Raw genomic sequence first — 24,583 nt, 5'->3', positions numbered from 1 at the left:
AAAGAACAGTGCTTGATATAAACGAAATGGACTATGTTGTTGGTTCAAAAATATTTGTTTTTATTGAAAAAATAAAAATTTTGTAACAAACGAATTTTTTTGGTGATAAAAGTTTAAAATTTTCGAAGAACTTCAAGAAACTCTAACAAAAGAAAAAACGTTTTCGGTTTTCCAAACGTTTTTGTTTCTTTTCGTGTATATGCAGCCAGACTCACTTAGACTATTCCGTCCGTTGTGATACCACATTGCTGAACTTTTCTCTTTTTTACTGAATGACACTGCGGTGAAACCACTTTCCAAGCAACTTTCCAAGACTCAGAAATGTCATCAATATTACTGAGAGAACTGAACTGAATTTTATTTCTGTTGAAAATTTTGTCAAAATTTTATTTCTAGAAAAAATTTTGTCAAAATTTTATTTCTATAGAAAATTTTCTCATAATTGTATTTCTAGAAAAAATTTGTCAAAATTTTATTTCTATAGAAAATTTTGTACAAATTTTATTTCTGTAGAAAATTTTATTAAAGTTTTATTTCTATAGAAAAATTCGTCAAAATTTTATTTCTATAGAAAATGTTGTTAAAATTTTATTCCTATAGAAAACTTTGTTAAAATTTTATTTCTATAGAAAATTTTGTCACCATTTTATTTCTATTGAATTTTTTTTTCAAAATTTTATTTCTATAGAACATTTTCTCAAAATGTATTTTTATAGAAAATTTTATTAAAATTTTATTTCTATAGAAAATTTTGTCAAAATGTTATTTCTATAGAAAATTTTCTCAAACACTTATTTCTTTAAAAAAATTTGTCAAAAATTTATTGATAATTCATTTTTTTTCAAAATTTTATTACTATAGAAAATTTTTCCAAAATGTTATTTCTATAGAAAATTTTCTCAAAATTTTATTTCTATAGAAAATTTTCTCAGAAATTATTTTTATAGAAAATTTTGTTAAAATTTTATTTCTATAGAAAATTTTGTCAAAATTTTATTTCTATAGAAAATTTTGACAAAATTTTCATTTCTCCACAAAATTTTGTCAATATTTTATTTCTATTGAAAATTTTCACAAAATTTTGTTTCTATAGAAAATTTTGTTAAAATTTTATTTAAATAGAAAAATTTTTTGAAATTTTATTTCTATAGAAAAATTTGTTAAAATTTTATTTCTAACGAGAATTTTGTAAAAATTTTATTTCTGTAGAAAATTTTGTTAAAGTTTTATTTCCATAGAAAATTAAGTCAAAATTTTATTTCTATAGACAATGTGGCAAGTTTTTTTCTCTAGACAATCTGGAAATTTTTTTTCTAGAAAATTTTGTCAAAATTGTATTTCTATAGAATATATTGTTAAACTTTTCTTTTCAAAAATTTATTTCTATTTTCAAAATTTAATTTCTAAGAAAATTTTCTCAAAATTTGTTTCCATAGAAAACTTTGTACAAATTTAATTTCTACAGAAAAGTTACTCAATATTTTATTTCCATTGAAAATTTTCTCAAAATTTTATTTCTATAGAAAATTTTGTTAAAATTTTATTTCAATAGAAAAATTTGTCAAAATTTTATTTCTATAGAAAATGTTCTCAAAATTTATTTTTATAGAGAATTTTGTTAAAATTTTATTTCTATAGGAAATGTTGTCAAAATGTTATTTCTATAGAGAATTTGTAAAAATTTTATTTCTGTAAAAAATTTTGTTAAAGTTTTATTTCTATAGACAATTTGGCAATTTTTTTTCTCTAGACAATCTGGCGATTTATTTTCAAGGAAATTTTGTCAAAATTTTATTTCTATAGAAAATATTGTTAAAATTTTCTTTTCAAAAATTTATTTCTATTGTCAAAATTTAATTTCTAAGAAAATTTTCTCAAAATTTCTTTCCATAGAATATTTTGTACAACTGTTACTTCTACAGAAAATTTACTCAATATTTTATTTCTATTGAAAAGTTTCTCAAAATTTTATTTCTATAGAAAATTTTGTATAACTTTTATTTCTATAGAAAATTTAATCAATATTTTATTTCTATTGAAAATTTTCTCAAAAGTTTATTTCTATAGAAAATTTTGTCAAAAATTTATTGCTAATGAATTTTTTTTCAAAATTTTATTACTATAGAAAATTTTCTCAAATATTTATTTCTATAAAAATTTTTTGCAAAATTTTATTTCTAAGAAAATTTTGCCCAAATTTTTTGTCTATAAAAAATTTTGCCTAAATTTTTTCTCAAACACTTATTTCTATAAAAAATGTTGTCAAAAATTTATTGCTAATGAATTTTTTTTCAAAATTTTATTACTATAGAAAATTTTCTCAAAATTTTATTTCTATAGAAAATTTTCTTAGAAATTATTTTTGTAGAAAATTTTGTTAAAATTTTATTTCTATATAAAAATTTTGTCAAAATTTTATTTCTATAGAAAATCTAGAAGATTTTGTCAAAATATTATTTCAATAGAAATTTTTCTCAAATATTTATTTCTATAAAAATGTTTGTCAAAAATTTATTGCTAATGAATTTTTTTTCAAAATTTTATTACTATAGAAAATTTTCTCAAATATTTATTTCTATAGAATTTTTTTGCAAAATTTTATTTCTATAGAAAATGTTGCCCAAATTTTTTATCTATAAAAAATTTCGCCTAAATTTTTTTCTATATAAAATTTTGCCTAAATTTTTATCTATTGAAAATTTTTCAAAAATTTTATTTATTGTGTTGGAGTAGGTTAAATCCATCAAACTATTAAAAAATCTAGGCTGTGGGGAAATATGGTACTATTGGGTAAATCATAAATTACGAAAAATGGGGACTTTGTGACATTACCCGTTTTGCTATACCATTCTCTTTTTCAAAAACTTTCAAAATGAAAAATTTTTGAATTTTTCAAAATATAAAATACACTGAAACCTCTCAACCTTAGACAACCGACAAAAAATTAAACTCTCATAAGTGGACACTTTCCAAATGTGCACCCAGAGAAGGAATATGATCACCTCAAACATGTTTTAAGAGCAAAATGTTATTTTTGGGTGGTGACCATGTAACATGGTTTTCGCAACCATGTTATTTTATCGGAAATCATGTATCTGATTTCGGCAAGCAGGTTATATTTGACGAGAAAATATCATTTTAGTGACAAACATGTTACATGGTCACCATACAAAAATAACATTTTGCTCTTAAAACATGTTTGAGGTGATCATATTCCTTCTCTGCGTGTGGACAAAAAGTTAGGCGACTGTGAGTGCCCAATTTTATAATGGACTTTTCGACTTTTTGATGTTTCCTTTCACTACTTATGAATGCTCATATACCAACTGTATTGGGCTAGACAACATCCAAAAAACTGGCAAAAATCCGCTGGGTGAAAATATTGAGGAATGATCAATGATACGACAAAATTTAAGTAGTTTTTATTTTACTCTTTCAAAATTTTGAATGGTCAAGTTTTCAACTATTTTCTATTTTCCAAAATTGAGAAAAATAATTTTGCACACTTTAAATATTTAAAAAAAGAATTTCCAACATTTAAAATGTTCGATTTTTTGGCATTGTAGAATTTTCCTCTCACTACTGACCAATGCTGCTAGGCTATCGTTTTCGTTTTCATCTTTTCGACCATTGGCATTTTCCACAAATTTGTAAAATTCGTTTTCCGAATTTTGGAGTTTTTAGAATTTAAAAATGTCGCAAAACCATGTTTTATAATTTTTTGAAAATTGAAAACATTCAAATTTTTGATTTTTTTGGAGTTCTAGTAATAATATGAGGAAGTAATAAATGAGGAAGACCGGGGAAGTGGCCAAACATATGATTGAATTTAAGTTTTTGGACTTTTTAAAATTTTGGATAAATCGACTTTTTGACTTTTTGGATATTATCCAAAATTTAGGAAAAATTATTTTAGATATTTTCAAATTTTAAAATGTCCAATTTTTGAATTTTTCAAAATTTCAAATAGCCGACTTTTTGGAATTGTAGAATTTTCTATCGACTTTTGGACGTTTTATAATTTTTATTTAAATTCGTCGCAATGCTGGTATAACATTACCTTTAGTTATTTAAATTTTTCAAAATTTTAAATAATTGCCTTTTTGACATTGTAGAATTTTTCATATGCAAATAATTATTTTGCAATAATTTCAAACTTTTGAATTTTTCAAACTTTGAAATAGTCAATTTTTCGATTTTTTGACGTTGTAGAATTGTCCTCTGCCGTTATACCAACCTCTTAATTTTTGTACTATTTTTTTTTTCCAAAAATATGTCTTTATAGCATCTGTATGTATTTGTAATGAAGTAAACAATGTCATGTTGCTGTAGTTCGTCTTCTCTCTCTCTCTCTACTATTCATGTGTTGTGCTTTTCGCACGTTTCACTATACACTCATCTTAAAGTAATAACTGAAAAATGGTAAATTTTCCAAGAGGTCTCATGTGGGTTTCGTTGTCTTATGCAGTCATTTGTTCGTTCGTTCGTTCGTTCATTCATTCATCCTAACTCAACCTACCACTAATTCTTCATTTGAACCTGTAGTCATTCGCAGGCAAGCAAAGATTGTCTAGTCGATGAACAAGCATGACTGTGTACATCCATCCAAGTTCATGTCCTGTAAGCAACACATCGCAAAATGTGATCACAGTTACTGAGTTTCGTTGGTAATTCGTTACACAAAAAAAAAGCGGAGACCTTTAATGGCAGTTCAAAGCAAGTCAAAGAATAATAACAATACAACAACAACACAAAAACAATGACAACAACAATACCAGCAAATGACAAAATTTTAGACAACAGAGGACTCATAAGGCGAAAAGAAGAAACACAAATGCTTTTTGCAGACACGAACAATTTTTCTTTGAGTTTTCAAATCATTTTGCAAAAATTTAGTTTTAAAATAGATTAGCCTCTTGGGATATTTAGATAATTTGTTGGTATTTTGTTGACTGTGACTATGCGAAGACATTGCCAGCGATAAAGAGAGAATATATGTACATGGTGATGATGATGACGGTGACTCCCTATACATAAAGGCCCCCTAAAGTATGCTACAATTTTCTCCATCTAATTAAGTTTAGTTAAGTGTGGTGACAATTCTTAATTTGAAATTTTAACAAATAGCTTTAGAATAATTTATAAGTTTAGTACTGTTTGCGAATATTTGAAGAGATTGTTTCTGCCAACAGTGAAAGTTGAAGAATATTTAAAAAGATTTGCAAATGCCTAATGCCAAGCTCTAAGGTAGAATTTTTTTGAAGTTTGAATATAAAATTTTAATAATTTGTGTAATGATATACCCCAACAGAATTCATAGTTTAATTCTTAATAGTTTAAAGAGAATATATAACCAAAAAGTTGATATTTAAATTATTATTCTTTCTATACAACTGGGAATATAGGGCATACATCAAAGATAAAATTGAATATTTTCCCAAAAAAAAAAAAGAAATTTAGAATAATTTAAGACAACTCAAAGGCAATTTGTCAGAGTAAATAAAATTTAATACAGTGAAACCTCTCAAAAGTGGATAGTCATGGTTGTCTAAATTTTGCCCACATTTGGAAGGTGTCCACATTTGCAGAGGTTAATGTAGCAAACTTCTCACTACAACTTTTTACTTATGAAAGATGGCCGGTTTTCATAGTGCGTAAGTTTGTAATAAAATCGACAGATATTTAAGATAAACATAACGACCTAAGGTGACCATATCTATCGAGTGTGACATTCTGCCACCAGTGAAATGGTCATGGGAGAATAGGATCCTAGAAGAGATACCACAGGGGAATAGTTGCTACACCCATATATCGAAGATGGGTGAGAGGTCGGGACTTGGGATAGGTTAAGTTAGGTGACAGCACGATGTATCGGCTCACTTAGACTATCCATTGTGATACCACATTGGTGAACTTCTCTCTTATCACTGAGTGCTGCCCGATTCCATGAGCACTATAAACAAAGGAATCCCAAGTGGAGGGAAATGGCAAACCAATATCTGTCGTTTCCTTTTCGCATACGCAGAGAAGGGATATGATCACCCCAAACCTGTTTCAAGAGTAAAATGTTTTTTTTTGTGGTGAACATGGAACATTTTTACCACAAAAATGTTGTGTTTTCGCTAAGCATAAAATGCTTGTCGAAATCAGATATATAATTTGCGAGCAAATAACATGGTTGCGGAAAACATGTTTCATGTTCCCCATACAAAAATAATATTTTTCTTTTGAAACATATTTAAGGGGGTGATATCCTTCTCTGGGTGCAGGAGCTTACAAGTTTTTTCCAAACCCAAGCTTTCGATGTCAATATACAGGATGATTTCCAGAACTATTTAAGCTATTCTCGTTTTGTGATCAGTGGCAGCTTTACCGTTGAGAGTTTTTTTTTTTAAATTTGGCACAACAATTTCACACGTTTTAAAAGGTTGCACACTAATTATACCCTCCACCATAGGATGGGGGGTATATTAACTTTGTCATTCCATTTGTAACACATCGAAATATTGCTCTAAGACCCCATAAAGTATATATATTCTGGGTCGTGGTGAAATTCTGAGTCGATCTAAGCATGTCCGTTCGTCCGTCTGTTGAAATCACGCTAACTTCCGAACGAAACAAACTATCGACTTGAAACTTGGCACAAGTAGTTGCTATTGATGTACGTCGGATGGTATTGCAAATGGGCCATATCGGTCCACCTTTACGTATAGCCCCCATATAAACGGACCCCCAGATTTGGCTTACGGAGCCTATAAGAGTAGTATATTTCATCCGATCCGGCTGAAATTTGGTACATGGTGTAAGCATATGGTCTCTAACAACCTTGCAAAAACTGGTCCATATCGGTCCATAATTATATATAGCCCCCATATAAACCGATCCCCATATTTGGGGATTGAAATTTGGGACGTGGTGTTAGAATGTGGTCTCTAACAACCATGCAAAAATTGGTCCATATTGGTCCATAATTATATATAGCCCCAATATAAACCGTTCCCCAGATTTGTTTTTCGGAGCCTCTAAGAGAAGCAAATTTCATCCGATCCGGCTGAAATTTGGTACATTGGAGGAGCAAAATTCATCCGATTCGGTTGAAATTTGGAACGTGGTGTTAGAATGTGGTCTCTAACAACCATGCAAAAATTGGTCCACATAGGTCCATATTTATATATATCCCCCATATAAATCGATCGCCAGATTTGACTTCCGGAACCTCTTGGAGGAGCAAAATTCATCCGATTCGGTTGAAATTTGCAACGAGGTGTTAGTATATGGCCGCTAATAACCATGCCAAAATTGGTCAATATCGGTCTATAGTTATATATAGCCGATCCCCAATCACACAAAAATTGGTCCATATCGGTTCATAACCATGGTTGCCACTCGAGCCAAAAATAATCTACCAAAATTCTATTTCTATCAAAAATGTTGTCAACATTTTATTTGTATCGAAAATTTTGTCAAAATTTTATTTCTATAGAAAATTTTGTTAATTTTATTTTTTTTTTGTATAGAAAATGTTTTCAAAATTTTATTTTTATAGAAAATTTTATCAAAATGTTATTTCTATAGAAAATTTTGTCAAAATGTTATTTCTATAGAAAATTTTGTCAAAATTTTTGTTCTATAGAAAATTTTGTCAACATTTTTGTTCTATAGAAAATTTTGTCAAAATTTTATTTCTATAGAAAATTTTGTTAAAATTTTATTACTATAGAAAATTTTGTCGAAATTTTATTTCTATAGAAAATTTTCTCAAAATTTTATTTCTATAGAACATTTTGTCAAAATTTTATATTGTTAAAATTTTATTTCTATAGAAACTTTTGACAAAATTTGTCAAAATTCGTATATAATCGGCCTTTTTTAGTTTAATATATACCACGTATGGACTATGTGGTATATAAAGGGTGATTTGTTAAGAGCTTGATAACTTTTTTTTAAAAAAAAACGCATAAAATTTGCAAAATCTCATCGGTTCTTTATTTGAAACGTTAGATTGGTCCATGACATTTACTTTTTGAAGATAATTTCATTTAAATGTTGACCGCGGCTGTGTCTTAGGTGGTCCATTCGGAAAGTCCAATTTTGGGCAACTTTTTCGAGCATTTCGGCCGGAATAGCCCGAATTTCTTCGGAAATGTTGTCTTCCAAAGCTGGAATAGTTGCTGGCTTATTTCTGTAGACTTTAGACTTGACGTAGCCCCACAAAAAATAGTCTAAAGGCGTCAAATCGCATGATCTTGGTGGCCAACTTACCGGTCCATTTCTTGAGATGAATTGTTCTCCGAAGTTTTCCCTCAAAATGGCCATAGAATCGCGAGCTGTGTGGCATGTAGCGCCATCTTGTTGAAACCACATGTCAACCAAGTTCAGTTCTTCCATATTTGGCAACAAAAAGTTTGTTAGCATCGAACGATAGCGATCGCCATTCACCGTAACGTTGCGTCCAACAGCATCTTTGAAAAAATACGGTCCAATGATTCCACCAGCGTACAAACCACACCAAACAGTGCATTTTTCGGGATGCATGGGCAGTTCTTGAACGGCTTCTGGTTGCTCTTCACTCCAAATGCGGCAATTTTGCTTATTTACGTAGCCATTCAACCAGAAATGAGCCTCATCGCTGAACAAAATTTGTCGATAAAAAAGCGGATTTTCTGCCAACTTTTCTAGGGCCCATTCACTGAAAATTCGACGTTGTGGCAGATCGTAAGTCTATTCATGATGAAATGTCAAAGCATACTGAGCATCTTTCTCTTTGACACCATGTCTGAAATCCCACGTGATCTGTCAAATACTAATGCATGAAAATCCTAACCTCAAAAGAATCACCCTTTATATAACGACAACAACGACAATAATAATTTTCCGTTTTATTTCCATAGTTGTCACATGTGTGTGTGTGTGTGCGTTTGTGACTATGTTTGTTATGTATTTTTGTTTTGTGTATATATGTGCATTCTGTTTTTTTTTCTTTTTCTCTGTGGTCTATCCCTTTACACAATAATACACAATAGTTTGGTCAAAACAAAACAATGAAGATACCAGGAAATTCATAAAGGCCACCTTGTGTGCAAATTCTTTCATACATATGTGACATAACAAAGCTACGAATCTATGGTCAGGTTTTCTGGCAACTGGAGTTTCAGGAGTTTGTTGTCTTTCTACTAGCTTGAGTGGATAATATAACCTAAGTAAGAAAATGCTCATATATTTTGTATATATATGTATGTGTGTGTGTGCGTATGTGTTTGAGTTGTATTTTTGAGAGTGAGAAAATATATTAATAACTAAGAATGCGACATAAAGTTTTAAGTTGTCGCATGTAGAAAGAGTTGAGAAACGAGGGCTAAATCGGATGGTTATATCAATAAAATAAAATAAAATAAAATAAAATAAAATAAAATAAAATAAAATAAAATAAATATAAATTAAATGAATTTAACTTAAAATAAAATAAAATAAAATAAATAACAAGTATATACGGTCGTAAGTTCGGCTAGGCCGAATGTTATGTACCCTCCACCATGGATTGAAGGGTACATAACAGACGACAGTCTTCTACTGAAGACTGTCGTCCACAATCGAATTACTTGGGTTACGGTAACACTTGCCGATGGCAAGGTATCTTAAAACTTCCTAACACCGTAATATATACCATATAGTCCATACGTGGTATATATTAAACTAAAAAAGGACGATTAAATATGTATATAATTAAGTTTAAAGTTTCTATAGAAATAAAATTTTGACAACATTTTCTATAGAAGTAAAATTTGGAAAAAAATTCTATAGCAATACAATTTGGAAAAAAATTTCTATAGAAATAAAATTTTGGAAAAATTTTCTATTGAAATAAAATTTTGGCAAAATTTTCTATTGAAATAAAATTTTGGCAAAATTTTCTATTGAAATAAAATTTTGGCAAAATTTTCTATAGAAATAACATTTTGACAATAGTTTCTATAAAAATAAAATTTTGACAAAAGTTTTTATAGAAATAAAATTTTGAAATAACATTTTGACAATGTTTTCTATAAAAATAAAATTTTGGTAGATTATTTTTGGCTCGAGTGGCAACCATGATTATGAACCAATATCATATGCTGACACCATGTACCAAATTTCAACCGGATCCGATGAAATTTGCTTCTCTTAGAGGCTCCGCAAGCCAAATCTGGGGATCGATTTATATGGGGGCTATATATAACCAAATTTCAACCAGATCGGATGAATTTTGCTTCTCCAAAAGGTACCGGAGGTCAAATCTGGGGATCGGTTTATATGGAGGCTATATATAATTATGGACTGATATAAACCAATTCCTGCATGGTTGTTGGATATCATATGGTAACATCACGTACCACATTTCAACCGAATCGGTTGAATTTTGCTCTTCCAAGGTGCTCCGGAGGTCAAATCTGGGGATCGGTTTATATGGGGGCTATTATGGACCGATGTGGACCACGTTTTGCATGGTTGTTAGAGATCATATACTAACACCATGTACCAAATTTCAGCCGGATCGGATAAAACTTGCTTCTATTAGAGGCTCCGCAAGCCAAATCGGGGGATCGGTTTATATTGGGGCTATATGTAATTATGACCCGATATGGACCAAGTTTTGCATGGTTATTAGAGACCATATACTAACACCATGTAACAAATTTCAGCTGGATCGGATGAAATTTGATTCTCTTCGAGGCTCCGCAAGCCAAATTGGGGGATCGGTTTATATGGGGGCTATATATAATTATGGACCGATGTGGACAAATTTTTGCATGCTTATTAGATACCAAATACTAACACCATTACCAAATTTCAGCCGGATCGGATGAAATTTGCTTCTCTTAGAGGCTCCGCAAGCCAAATCGGGGGATCGGTTTATATGGGGGCTATATATAATTATGGACCGATGTGGACCAATTTCTGCATGGTTGTTGGAGACCATATACTAACACCATGTACCAAATTTCAGCCGGATCGGATGAAATTTGCTTCTCTTAGAGGATCCCTAAGCCAAATTTGGGAGTCCGATGGGGGCTATATTTTACGTACGTGGACCGATATGGCCCATTTGCAATACCATCCGGCCTACATCAATAACAACTACTTGTGCCAAGTTTCAAGTCGATAGCTTGTTTCGTTCGGAAGTTAGCGTGATTTCAACAGACGGACGGACGGACATGCTTAGATCGACTCAGAATTTCACCACGACCCGGAATATATATACTTTATGGGGTCTTAGAGCAATATTTCGATGTGTTACAAACGGAATGACAAAGTTAATATACCCCCATCCTATGATGGAGGGTATAAAAAAACATTTCATTCAAAACAGAATACCGTATTAGTTGTTTTGGGATGTAGAAACAGTTGAGAAACGAGGGCTAAATCGAATGGTTATATCAATAAACAACAAGTATATACGGCCGTAAGTTCGGCCAGGCCGAAGCTTATGTACCCTCCACCATGGATTGCGTAGAAACTTCTACTGAAGGCTGTCATCCACAATCGAATTACTAGGGTTGCGGTAACACTTGTCGATGGCAAGGTATCTTAAAACTTCCTAACACCGTAATATATACCACATAGTCCATGCGTGGTATATATTAAACTAAAAAGGCCGATTAAATACGTATATAATTAAGTTTAAAGTTTCTATAGAAATAAAATTTTGACAACATTTTCTATAGAAGTAAAATTTGGAAAAAAAAAATTCTATAGAAATAAAATTTGGAATAAATTTTCTATAAAAATAAAATTTTGACAAAATTTTCTATAGAAATAAAATTTTGACAAAATTTTCTATTGAGATAAAATTTTGACAAATTTTTCTATAGAAATAACATTTTGACAATATTTTCTATAAAAATGAATGGACCAACCGATATGGACCAATTTTTGTGTGATTGGGGATCGGCTATCAAATCTGGGAAACGGTTTATATGGGGGCTATATATAATTATGGACCGATATGGACCAATTCTTGCGTGTTTGTTAGAGACACATTCTAACACCATGTTCCAAATTTCAACCGGATCGGATGAATTTCGCTCCCCCAAGAGGCTCCGGAGGACAAATCTGGTGATCGGTTTATATGGGGGCTATATATAACTATTGACCGATGTGGACCAATTTATGCATGGTCATTAGAAACCATATACTAACACCATGTACCAAATTTCAGACGGATCGTATGAAATTTGCTTTTATTAGTCTCCGCAAGCCAAATCTGGGGATCGGTTTATATGGGGGCTATATATAATTATGGACCGATGTTGACCAATTTTTGCATGCTTATTAGAGACCATATATTTACCAAATTTCAGCCAGATCGGATGAAATTTGCTTCTCTTAGAGGCTCCGCAAGCCAATTCGGGGGATCGGTTTATATGGGGGCATATGCTGACACCATGTACCAAATTTCAGTCGGATCGGATGAAATTTGCTTCTCTTAGTCTCTGCAAGCCAAATCTGGGAATCGGTTTATATGGGGGCAATATATAATTACGAACCGATGTGGACCAATTTGTGCATGCTTATTAGAGACCAAATACTAACACCATGTACCAAATTTCAGCCGGATCAGATGAAATTTGCTTCTCTTAGAGGCTCCGCAAGCCAAATCGGGGGATCGGTTTATATGGGGGCTATATATAATTATGGACCGATGTGGACCAATTTTTGCATGGTTGTTAGAGACCATATAATAGGTTGGCTGATAAGTTCCCGGTCTAACAAAGAAAAACAATTTTTTTGTCAAAATTCGTTTTTATTATTCAATATTGTTCCCTTCAAGAGCGATACAACGATTATAACGACTTCCAATTTTTAATACCATTTTGGTAGTGCTCCTTCGGTTTTGCCTCAAAATAGGCCTCAGTTTCGGCGATCACCTCTTCAGTGCAGCCAAATTTTTTCCCTGCGAGCATCCTTTTGAGGTCTGAGAACAGCAAAATGTCGCTGGAGGCCAGATCTGGAGAATACGTTGGGTGGGGAAGCAATTCGAAGCCTAATTCATGAATTTTTGCCATCGTTCTCAATGACTTGTGGCACGGTGCGTTGTCTTGGTGGAACAACACTTTTTTCTTCTTCATATGGGGCCGTTTTGCCGCGATTTCGACCTTCAAACGCTCCAATAATGGCATATAATAGTCACTGTTGATAGGTTTTCCCTTCTCAAGATAATCGATAAAAATTATTCCATGCGCATCCCAAAAAACAGATGTCATTACTTTGCCAGCGGACTTTTGAGTCTTTCAACGCTTCGCAGACGGTTCACCGGTCGATGTCCACTCAGCCGACTGTCGATTGGACTTAGGAGTGTAGTGATGGAGCCATGTTTCATCCGTTGTCACATATCGATGGAAAAACTCGAGTGTATTATGAGTTAACAGCTGCAAACACCGCTCAGAATCATCAACACGTTGTTGTTTTTGGTCAAATGTGAGCTCGCGCGGCACCCATTTTGCACAGAGCTTCCGCATATCCAAATATTGATGAATGATATGACCAACATGTTCCTTTGATATCTTTAAGGCCTCTGCTATCTCGATCAACTTCATTTTACGGTCATTCAAAATCATTTTGTGGATTTTTTGATGTTTTCGTCGGTAACCACCGCTTTCAGGCGTCCACTGCGTTCACCGTCCTGCGTGCTCATTTCACCACGCTTGAATTTTGCATACCAATCAATTATTGTTGATTTCCCTGGGGCAGAGTCCGGAAACTCATTACCTAGCCAAGTTTTTGCTTTCACCGTATTTTTTCCCTTCAAAAAACAGTATCAAAACACGAAATTCCTTTTTTCCCATTTTTTTTCACAATAACAAAAGTTGATTCACAAAAGACGCTCTATCTCACAAACTAATTGACTTACAGACGTCAAATTTTGACACGAATCATTTGAAGGTTGGTACTATATAAAAATAATATGCATTTAATACTAGCGACGCCATCTATGTGTCAGACCGGGGACTTATCAGCCAACCTCTTATGTTCTGATGTATTTAAGTGTAATATTTTAAAAAAATAAAGTTAAATTAAAATTATGTGTAGATTTAAACTAAAATTGTAATTAAAATAAAATAAAAATTAAAATTAATTAAATTGATGGGTAAAATTTAATAAAACTAAAACACATTTTAGTTTTTACAAATTATTTCGCCTTGCCCAACCGCCCTCGAATGGTAAATTATTTTGAAAATATTTTGCGGTTTTGAGACACTGCTGTTTCCAGCAGTAATCCCCGGAAAGATAATACACAAAAAAAAGGAAAAAATTAAAAAAAAAAATATTCAGTTTTCCTTTGCTACTAGTTAAAAACTTGTTGGTGTCCATGGTGTTTACGGGAATATTTTGAAACTTTGCATATTTGTTTTATTCTAAAAATCCGGATGAATGCTAAAGCTTCTAATGTAGTCTTAAATACACAAGAGTGTCTGTGAGTGTGTTTGTGTGAATAAACAAGAGAATCTACTAATCTCTGAGTTTTATTTATGATGTGGAATTATTAAAAATGCAAATTGTACGAAGAGAGCATAGGAAAGAGAAGAGAAAACAAAAGCGAAATGGGGTACAATGAACTAAATATTGAATAGAATACCATAACCATAGATTTTCGAATACAAACAAACTATGAGAATAAACTGCAACAACAACAGCAACAAGCCGGAGAATATAATAGGAAAATTGAAAAGAGACAGGTGAAGAATACTTTTAGGGGTCAAAGGATTTATCTCAGTGGCTTTAATGTAAACATATTGTATACAAAACAGTATTGAGTTTAAAGTAGAAGTAATACCTGTGGACTGAACTTTAAATGCTAAAGGGTAGCGTTAGGAACAAGTGCTATAAGAGATAAATGATCTAAAGGGATATTAGTGGTAAAAATTACAAAAAAATTAAATTAAAAAAATTTAAGTCCCCAGCAAAAAAATTTGGAAGTTCTTCCAAAAGCACAACTTTAAAAGCACTTCCAGAAGAAGCACTCTCAATGATGCTTTGCATTTTAACTACCCAGGAAGTTCTTTTAGTTAAATTTTTTATAACTTGTTTTTTCATACTTTTAATGGGTAATTATAGCTTTTTTTGTTTCAAATAGGTTAAAAACAGAGTAAGAGTAAGTAAAATTTTGTCGAAAAAAATGCTAAATCCAATCTGAAAAAATTTTGAATTTTTGAAAATATTTGAGGTCAAACGTTTCCGACAAGCGTTAGAATCCATTAAAAATTATAAAAGAATATAATAAATTATAAAAATTATTTATTTTACAAAATATTACAGAATTTTTTAATTTGCATCCAAAACAGTGAATTCGGATCACGCCTAAAGAAGTGATGCAAATTCAGTGCAACGGCTATTGAAATGGAGGATTTCCGTCCTATAACAAGTCCATGTTAAATTCATCGCTTCTGCGTCAATTTTGCACCACTTGCGGATCCAAACATTTTCATTACTTTTTTAGCGACGCGTTTTTTGCTGGGTCTTTTTTGCAAGTCTACACTGAAAAAACAGTGAACCCACCAGGAAGAAAACTTTCGGTTAATTTTTGAAAATTTTTAATATTTGTAGAAAATTTTAACTAAACAGTATTACAAACGTTGGCATCTCGCCGATGTCATAAAAATAAGTAAATATTTTTCGACAAATTCAAGAAAATTTATTAGACATAACTGAGTTTTTTCACTTGTTAAAGAAAATTTTGTAGTTTGAAGGAAAAACTTGGAGTTAAAAATTGCAAGAATGTCTTTAGTGACATACGAAGTTCATGATGGACGCATTTTTGGTAAAATTTACAAATTGAAAGAAATTCTGAACTATTTTGTGGAAGACAAGAATTTAGTTCATCTTTATGCTTTATTTGAGTATATTTTTTTGCTCGGTTTTAGTTAATTTAACTAACGTACACAAAAAATTATTAGAGTAAATGAAACTTTCTCCAAACATAATAATTCCATGAACTAACATAAAGTTAAATTGGCTTTAGTGAAATAGAGAGTTCACTTTTTTTTTGAGTGTACTATTTTTAAGAAACATTCCAAAAAAGGTGCTTTCGAATATTTTTTTTTAATAAACCACACCCAACAAAAAAAGTGAACCCTCTTTGCCAATTTTTATAATGTATGAAAATATTATGGTTTGGTAAAGTTTTCTTGACTTGAATGAACTAAAAAAAGGGGAAAATTTTACACATAATTATAAATCATAATTTCTTCAAATTTGTAAACTTTACCAATAGAGCGGCCATCATGAACTTCGTATGGCACTGAAGACATTTTGCAATTTTGAACTCCAATTTGTATACCCATCGACACACTGTGAAACTTATAATACAAATATATGAATTTTGCAACACCCCGAAGCAGTCGAGATAGACATATGGTGTCTTTGGCAATATTGCTCAGGGTCGGCCCCTTAGTCCATCTAGCCATGTCCGTCTGTTTGTCGGTGTGTCTGTGAACATGTTTTTGTAATCAAAGTCCAAGTCACAATTTTTGTCCAATCGACTTCAAATTCGGCACAATTATGTGTTTTGGGTCAGAATAGAACACTATTGATTTTGGGAATCAATCGGTTCAGTTTTAGATATAGCTCCCATATATATCTTTCGCCTGATATCTACTAATATGGCCCCAGAAGTCAGAATTTCAGCCTGATTTGTTTTAAATTTTGCAAAAAGACTACAAGTAATTGTGTCGTAAGGTGTGCGAAATTTGGTTGTAGTCGGTTCAAATTTAAATATAGCCCCCATATATATCTTTCGCCCGATATGCATTTATATGGCCCCAGAAGTCAGTGTTTTGTACTGATTTGCTTTAAATTTTGAACAGGGAGTAGAATTAACGTTCTGTATATGCATGCCAAGTTTAGTTGAAATCGGTTCAGATTAAGATATAGCTCCCATATATAACTTTTGTCCTATTTACACTCATATAATCACAAAGGCCAACGTGTTATTTCGATGTACTTTAAATTTTGGACAGGGAGTAGAATTAATACGTATTGTAATTATCTTTGCTAAATTTGATTGAAATCGATTCAGATTTGGATATAGCTCCCATATATATCTTTCGTCTGATTTACACTCATTTGACAACAGAGACAAATTTTCAAATCAGATGTACGTGAAACTCTAACAACCATGCCAAAATTGGTCCATATCGTTGCATAATAATATATCGCCCCTATATAAAGCGATCCCCAGATTTGACCTCCGGAGCCTTTTGGAGGAGCAAATTTCATTCAATCAGATTGAAATTTGGTATGTGGTGTTAGTATATGGTATCTAACAACCATGGATAAATTGATTCATATCGGTCCATAATTATATAGAGCCCCCATATAAACCCATCCCCAGATTTAACCTCCGGAGCCTCTTGGATGAGCAAAATTCATCCGATGCGGTTGGAATTTGGTACGTGGTGTACGTATATAGATTTGACCTCCTGAGCCTCTTGGTGGAGCATGTATATGGTCTTTAACAACCACGCCAAAATTGGTCGATAATCATTTATAGTCCCCATATAAACCGATCCCCAGATTTGTTTGCGGAGCCTCTTTGGAGAGCAAATTTAACCCAATTGGTTGAGATTTGGTACATTGTGCTAGTATATGTCCACTAACAACCATGACTAACTAGGTCCATATCGGTCTATAGTGGTGTCAATGATGTCAATTGGTCAATATCGGTTCATAATTATATATAGCCCCCATATAAACCGATCCCCAGATTTGACCTCCTGAGCCTCTTGGAGCAGCATGTATATTGTCTTTAACAACCATGTCAAAATTGGTCGATAATCATTTATAGCCCCCATACAAACCGATCCCAAGATTTGGGTTTGGAGCCTCTTGAAGGAGCAAATTTAACCCAATCAGTTGAGATTTCGTACATTGTGCTAAAATATGGCCGCTATCAACCATGACTAACTAGGTTCATATCGGTCTATAGTTATATATAGCCCTCAGATAAACCGATCCCCAATCACACAAAAATTGGTCCATATCGGTTCATATAAATCGACCCCCATATTTCAATTCTGGCTCACTAATTATCACACAAAAGTTCATACCGGATTGTAATTATTTGTGGACTTTATACGTATTTAATCTGCCTTTTTTTGTCTAATATATACCACGTATGGACTAACTTACAATTTAGAAGACGATGGCAAGAAGAATTAATTTTTGGAAATATTTGAGGTCAGACGATTAAAACAAGCGTTGTAATGCATTAAAAATCATTAAAAAAAACATTATAAAAATTATTTATTTTACAAAATATCACTGAACTGTTTAATTCACATCCAAACCTATGCAGTGGGAAGAAGTGATGCAAATTCAGTGCAACGGCCGTTGAAATGGTGCACATCCGTCCTATGACAAGCCCATGTTAAATTTATCGCTTCTGAGACAATTTTGCACCACTTCCGGATCCAAAAAGAACATTTTCACTACTTTTTTTGGCGACGCTTTTTTTGCTGGGATATTATAGTCGGCACCGCCCGAATTAAGACTTTCCTTAATTGTTATTAATAATTTTTAGCGCACCAAAATAGGGGGCAAATTATACACAAATTCAAATTTGTAAATTTTACCAATAATGCGACCATCATGAACTTCACATGGCACCAATGAAATTTTTGCAATTTTAAACTTCAATTTTTTCCTTCAAACTTCGAAGTTTTCTTTATCAAGTGAAAAAAAATTTTAATGTTTAATACATTTTTGTTGAATTTATGGAAAAATTTTAACTTGTTTTTGTGGGCGTTAGTTATACAGTTTAGTTAAAATTTTCTAAAATTACCCAAAAATTTCTCTCGTGGTGGGTTCTCTGTTTTTGAGTGCAGGAATTTCTACCAACTCACTATATTTAAATGTTTATTTAAACACTTTTTGTTTCAAATAAAATTAGGATATATTAAGAATTACTAAAATGATAGAAATATTAATATGATTATTTTTAGTTTTTTGTGTTTTTTTTTTAAAGATTTTTTAAAACTTTTTTTTTATTTTTATATAAAATTCTCTTCAATAACAGACATTTTACAATATAGTTTTATTCTAAACCCACTATGAGAATTTATCTATTGTACTTATTTTTTATAGGGTTTTAGCTATTGCTAAAGTTTTCCCACGATTAATGAGAGATCTCAATGACTTTGTATGAATTCCATGCGAATTTGGCCACAAAGACCGCAGACATGGTGGTCTATTCTCCAAATATAAATCGGCGAAAAACTTTTGTCTAGGCTTAACTCAATCTTAGGTTTTATTTATACTCCATATATAAGGATATCACCTTACCCTTTGTATTTTGTATAATAGGAACTCCAAGATAAAGTTTCCAATTTCTATGGAAAATATCATGGTTATAAACTATTGAAGAGAGAAAATGTTTAGCCACACTTTGATAACTTTTTGAGGCTATTATCGCACAGACACTATAGGCTTTACTATTTTTCAAGTTTTGTAAGATTTTTAGGGCGGTGGTAGGATTGCTTGAAACCCCCTGTCTTTACAAAAAAAAAACATAATTCTATTTAATTTAATAGAGGCACAACAAGAATAAGAATCGAGGGCAATATTCGATAAAGTTTATAAGCGTATTAGGGGTTTGTTATTTAAAATTCTTTGATTTTGATGTTATGTAGCAGTAAATCCAAATTACACTGAAAAAAAATTATTACCAAAATTTTTCCAATTCAAATTTTAATTGAATTTTTAATAAAGTTGATAGCCGTATTTGGGTTTTGTTATTTTAAATTCTTTAATTTTGGTGTTATGTAGCAGCAAATCCAAATTACACAGAAAAAAATATTACCAAAATTTTTCCAATTAAAATTTTAATTTTCCTTCAAAAATTAAATTGATTAATTTGTTAATTAAAACAACAATTAATTGAATCAATTAATTTTTAAATAACGTTGGTTGTTCATTTCGTCATTTCTATGGTTGAAGAAATTTTAATTAAAAATGGTGGTTCAATTAATTCCGTGAAAGGAAACAAAAAAGAAAATATTGCGAAAAGTTGATAAAACCTTGTGACTTCTACTTTTGGAAGTTAAGAAAAATGCCTATCTCAATAGCCCAGCATCATTATCACAATGGACTGAATAGTCTAAGTGAGCCTGAATCTTAATCGGGCTGCCACTTTCACCTAACCTAGCACAGCAATAATCGAAGACCTTAAAAATATATTTCGTAGGGATATCGAAGACACACAGAGAAGAAACATGATTGTCACAATCATATTCGAAGAGCAAAATAATATGATAGGAGCTATTTTTGCGGCGACCATGTAACATTTTAACCTGCAACCATGTTGGCTCAGCGAACATGGTTCTAAGAAAAATGTAATTGTCCTCATCTAAAATGTTATTATATTGATAAAAATAATTTTGTTTGAATGAAAAGACAATGGTCACGATTTAAAATGTTATGGTATTTATTAAAAATGTTTTTCTCCTAGTAGAACATGGTCACAACCTAAAATGTTTTGATCTTTATGAAAAGACTTTTTTCATCGTCGAAAAAAGGACGCCACTTGAGAAAAGAAAACACAAAATTAACTTTATTTGTTTGTTTTTATTTATTTATAAACCAATTCATTGTTTATTTGTATTTATAATGCCGTTCAAGCAAACATCATATATTTTTAAAACTCTATTTTATTTCAATTTCAACAAAAAGTAATTATTCCATATTTACACCGTGCACATCAAATGTACAAACGCAGACATCATGTAACTGCAAATAAAAATAAATGATACCATATAGCAAAATGCAGGACAAAACACAGGTACATTTTTTCAGATACACTTTCCTTTTTTGTGTTCACATAAAACCACGTGCCACTTCTAAATAAATAAATTAACACAAAACACAGTAAATCCGTATTCTCCGTCCATTCCAAGAAACAATCAACACACGACTGACGTGCAAAATGAAAATCGTGTGTACCTGCTCAATGTTTTTATAAAATTCTTTTCGCTGCAAACATGTTAAAAAATTAAATGGTCACGAAAAAAATGTAAATGGTCTTTATGGCCATGTAATGGTTCTAGACATGTCTATACTTAACCTATAAAAATACTTTTTTCCCTGTAAAAAGTAAACAAAATTGAATGGTCAGGTACATGATTTTCCCGACCATTTAATGGTCTCAAATTCTATCATTTAAATGATAGAACATGTTTGCGGTATTTGAGAACCATTCAAATGCTTATTGCCACCATACATTTTTATCCGCTCGAAAACTATTTTTACAAAGACAAAATACATGGTTTTCGCGGCAATTACATGCTCTACATAAATTGAAACTTTGGCACAAGTAGTTGTTATTCATGTAGGTCGAATGGTATTGAAAATGGGCCATATCGGACCACGTTTACGTATAGTCCCCATATAAACCCCAGATTTGACTTCCTGGGCCTCTTGAAGGAGCAAATTTCATCCGATCCGGTTGAAATTTGGTACGTAATGTTTGTATATGGTCTCTAACAACCATGCAAAAATTAGATCATATCGGTCCATAATTATATATAGGCCCCATATAAACCCATCCCCAGATTTGAGCTTCGGAACCTCTTGGAGGAGCAAAATACATCCGATCCGATTGAAATTTTGCACGTGTTGTTAGTATATGATCTCTAACAACCAATCAAAAATGTATCCTTATCGGTCCATAATTATATAGAGTCCCCATATAGTCCGATTCCCAGATTTGATCTCGGAGCCTCTTGGAGGAGCAAATTTCATCCGATCACGTATAAACCGATCCCCAGATTTGACCTCCGGAGCTTCTTGGAGGACCAAAATTCATTCGATCCGGTTGAAATTTGGTATGTGGTGTTAGTATATGATCACTAACAACCATGCATAAATTGGTCCATATCGGTGCATAATTATATATAGCCCCCATATAAACCGATCCCCTGATTTGCCTTGCGGAGCCTCTAAGAGAAGCAAATTTCATCCGATCCGGCTGAAATGTGGAATATGGTGTTAGTATATGGTCTCTAATAACCATGCGAAAATTGGTCCACATCGGTCCTTAAATATATATAGCCGCCATATAAACCTATCCCCAGATTTGACTTCGGTAGCCTCTTGGAAGGGCAAATTTCTTAGAGGCGCAAATTTCATGCGCTTCGGCTGAAATTTGGTACGTTGTGGTAGTATATGGTTGCTAACAACCCTTCCAAAAGTGACCCATATCGGTCCATAGTTATATATAGCTCCCAGATAAATCGATCCCCAGATTTTACTTCTTCCTGTATAAGCAAATTTCATTTGATCTTGCTAAAATTTCATACTAATCAAAAAAAAAAAAAAAAAAAAAAAAAAACTTTAAATTCCAGTCCAGCAAATTTGCATATTTTGGAAAATACTTGAGGTCAAACGTTTCAGACAAGCATTAGAAATCATTAAAAATCATAATAAACAAGTAAGGAAAGTCTAAAGTCGGGCGGTGCCGACTATATTATACCCTGCACCACTTTGTAGATCTAAATTTCCGATACCATATCACATCCGTCAAATGTGTTGGGGGCTATATATAAAGGTTTATCCAAAATACATACATTTATGTTAAATATCACTCGATCTGGACAGAATTTAATAGACTTCTACAAAATCTATAGACTCAAAATTTAAGTCGGCTAATGCACTAGGGTGGAACACAATGTTAGTAAAAAAAAATATGGGAAACGTTTAAATCTGAAGCAATTTTAAGGAAACTTGGCAAAAGTTTATTTATGATTTATCGCTCGATATATATATGTATTAGAAGTTTAGGAAAATTAGAGTCATTTTTACAACTTTTCGACTAAGCAGTGGCGATTTCACAAGGAAAATGTTGGTATTTTCACCATTTTTGTCGAAATCAGAAAAACGTATATATGGGAGCTATATCTAAATCTGAACCGATTTCAACCAAATTTGGCACGCATAGCAACAATGCTAATTCTACTCCCTGTGCAAAATTTCAACTAAATCGGAGTTAAAAATTTGCCTCTGTAGTCATATGAGTGTAAATCGGGCGAAAGCTATATATGGGAGCTATATCTAAATCTGAACCAATTTAAACCAAATTTGGCACGCATAGCGACAATGCTAACTCTACTCCCTGTGCAAAATTTCAACTAAATCGGAGCAAAAAATTAGCCTCTGTGGTCATATGAGTGTAAATCGGGCGAAAGCTATATATGGGAGCTATATCTAAATCTGAACCGATTTCAACAAAATTTGGCACGCATAGCTACAATGCTAGTTCTACTTCCTCTGCAAAATTTCAACCAAATTGGGGTAAAACTCTGGCTTCTGGGACCGTATTAGTCCATATCGGGCGAAAGATATATATGGGAGCTATATCTAAATCTGATCCGATTTCAATAAAATTTGACACACTTGACTATAGTACTAATTGTTCTTCTTGTACAAAATTTTAAGTAAATTAGGGTAAAACTCTGGCTTCTGGGGCCATATAAGTCCATATCGGGCGAAATATATATATGGGAGCTATATCTAAATCTGAACCGATTTCTTCCAAAATCAATAGGGATCTATTCTGAGCCAAAACACATACTTGTGCCAAATTTGAAGTCGATTGGACAGCGATCTAGACTTTGATTACAAAAATATATTCACGGACAGACAGACGGACAGACGGACATCGCTATATCGACTCAGGAGCCCACCCTGAGCATTTTTGCCAAAGACACCATGTGTCTATCTCGTCTCCTTCTGGGTGTTGCAAACATATGCACTAACTTATAATACCCTGTTCCACAGTGTGGAGCAGGGTATAAAAACACTGAATTCGAATCACACCGTAAGAAGTGATGCAAATTCAGTGCAACGGGTACTGAAATGGTGGACATCCGTCCTACGACAAGTCCATGTTAAATTCATCGCTTCTGCGCTAATTTTGCTTCAGTTTTAAATAGTAGAGACAAATTTCTTTGCATATTTTCGGGCGTCCGCTTGATAGCAATGTTGTTTGACAAGGAAATAATTCTTAAAATGATAAAATTTGCCGCTTTATTTCAATTTTAGTAAAATAAAATCAAAATTTATGTGCTTTGAAAGAAAAGCATAAGCAGTTATACTTACCGATAAAAAGTGACACAAAACTGTCCACGCCTAAAAAAAAGTGACACGGAATTCAATATATATACTAAAAACCGAAAAGGTTTATATGAATAGAGGAGCATTAATACTTTATCGCGTAAACAAAATAAATTTAAAACAGATCCAATCTATAAAATTTATCGCTAAACATGATTACAAATTGAGCTAGACATAATAGTGAAAATTTATTTATCCACCTCTACCTATGCCACCAAATTGATTAGGTTATAAGAAATCAAGGCAACTATCGTAATTTCCTTGCCTATTTTCAGGCGGTAATTTACATAAGACCAAAAAAACTAAGCTATTGTAAGGTATCGGAATTAACCCCTTTTTATGTTATTTCGATATTGCCATAAAATCGAAATTTCATTGGATACTTAAAGTTAAGCCATAAATGAAAAGTTTCTTTCATTTTGGAATTTTTCTATTATACGGC

The sequence above is a fragment of the Haematobia irritans genome, chromosome 3, assembly GCF_050003625.1.
Source record: "Haematobia irritans isolate KBUSLIRL chromosome 3, ASM5000362v1, whole genome shotgun sequence".
Taxonomy (NCBI): Eukaryota; Metazoa; Arthropoda; class Insecta; order Diptera; family Muscidae; genus Haematobia; species Haematobia irritans.
Note: the sequence above shows the minus strand (reverse complement) of the source record.